At 45.8% G+C, this 1,940-nt stretch overlaps 1 pseudogene; it reads right to left on the bottom strand.

The window, feature by feature from the left end:
- Nucleotides 1-683: 683 nt before the first annotated feature.
- LOC111543263 lies at nt 684-1,498 on the bottom strand (annotated as a pseudogene).
- Nucleotides 1,499-1,940: the final 442 nt, after the last annotated feature.

The raw sequence follows: 1,940 nt of genomic DNA, 5'->3' as shown, positions 1-1,940 counted from the left end.
AAGCAGCACATTTCATGACAACAGCAAACCTGTATGTAGTGTCCATCTGGTTGCCCTTGGTGGCTAGAATTTGGAGAACAGCTGGAGGCATCTACAGCCATGCAGAAGTGAATCTGAAAAGACTTGTGAGGTTGATAGGCTCCATTCTTGTAGTTACACAACAGGAGGCTTTAGGAATTGAAAATCAGTTTTGGGGCAGTCCTAGGCCCGCTTCTGTGACTTTTAGATTGCAAAACTGAGGTTCAAAGAAAATGAGTGGTCTTATCTATGGTAACACAGTATCAACAACAAGCTGGAATCAGGATTCCAACTTCGAAACTTGAGCTTCACTTGCAGACTTTGTGGCTTTTTCTTTGCAGTTTGAAATAAAATTTAAGCCTTAAAAAAAAAAAAAAACTGCCAAAGTAGCTACTCAGTGTGTTCCCACTCCCCTTACTTTCCTCAAAACCATGAAACAATCACTATGAGGATTATCAACAGCTGAGGCCCATATTTTTAGACTACTAAATTACACATACAGTTGGTAGTAATTGTGATCAACAAGAACAAAAATAATTCTTTTCAAAGAAAACAAATAAATTATATCATCAGGTGAGTTGTATTTGTTTATAAGCGATGAAACCATATGCAATATGTTTTGTTAATTTCTTTCTTTTCTTTTCTTTGTTTTTAACCAGCCTAATTCACTTTGTTTTTCTTGTATAAAAACCCTGTGTTGTAGCCACAGTTGGAGCCTGGATCTTTTCTGCACGTAAACTCTGGGGTGGGTCTTGATAAGGTAGTCACTGAATTCCTGACAGGGAGACTTGGTGAACACAGTCTCCTTCCAGGGGTCGGGCGCAAGGTAGCTGTTGGTCTTTGAGATGGTATCAAAGGCGGCTTTGGCAAAGTTGCCCAGGGCGGAGGTGCAGCCCCTGGCTGAGGGGTAGCAGTCATCGATACCAGCCATCAGCAGCAGCTTCTTGGGCATGGGGGCCAAGACGATGCCAGTGCCCCTGGGCACACCAGCACAGAGCCACAGCGGCCTGTCACCTTGCAAGGGACGGCGTGGGGCTTGCCGATCTTGTTCCTCCAGTAGCCTCTGTGCACGGGAACAATGGAGAGCTTGGCTAGTTTGGTGGCCCCGCAGATGGCAGAGGCCACCACCTTGGAGCACTTAACACCGAGACCACTGTGGCCACTGTAGTCCCTGGATGGCAACAAATGCCTTGAACCTGGTGCGCTGGCCTGTGCGGATCTGCTTCTGCACCAGATCCAGTGCTTCTGCACCAGTTCTGCTTCTTCAAAACCTCATCCTTGAGAGAGGCTCCCAGGAAAAAGTCAATGATCTCAGACTCTTTGATGGGCAGTGAGAAGAGACAGATCTCCTCCAGGGACTTAATCTTCATGTCCTTGTGACCAGGTGGCCCAGCTTGGTGACGGGCATCCACTCCTTGTCTCAGGCCTTGCCTCCGCGAGCTCCGCAGCCTCGGCCCCAGCCCCAACCACGGCCACAACCCTGGCCCCAGATGCCACAAAGTCTCCACGGAAGCCACCACGGTTATCCCCCCATCCCAGGGCTCCTGGGTCCCCTGCTCCGCCCACCCGCTGCAGCTGCATCATCTGCCATTTTGTGTTTTCTCAGAGAAAAAACGTTAATTTCTTTCTTATTTGCACTCTCTGTTTTTCAAAACAATTTAAAATAAACTACTGTGTATTATTTTTATAAGAATCGTTTTTTTAAAAACTGGGGGTTGGTTGGTTTTTGTTTCTGTTTTCCTTGAGAAGTGTGGAATAAAAGGCTCCAGTTCTTTTAGGCTGATTTATGACCCATTTTTCACATCATTCAATAGGTGACTAATATGGCCCTCTCAGAAGGTCCTTAAAAAACACAGGACTTAGTTGGCCATTAATTGACAATTTTTAGACACATTAATCTCCAAACATTAATGTAACTGAGA

Source organism: Piliocolobus tephrosceles, chromosome 14, assembly GCF_002776525.5.
Source record: "Piliocolobus tephrosceles isolate RC106 chromosome 14, ASM277652v3, whole genome shotgun sequence".
In the NCBI taxonomy this organism is placed as follows: Eukaryota; Metazoa; Chordata; class Mammalia; order Primates; family Cercopithecidae; genus Piliocolobus; species Piliocolobus tephrosceles.
Note: the sequence above shows the minus strand (reverse complement) of the source record. Positions and strands in the feature narration are given on the sequence as shown.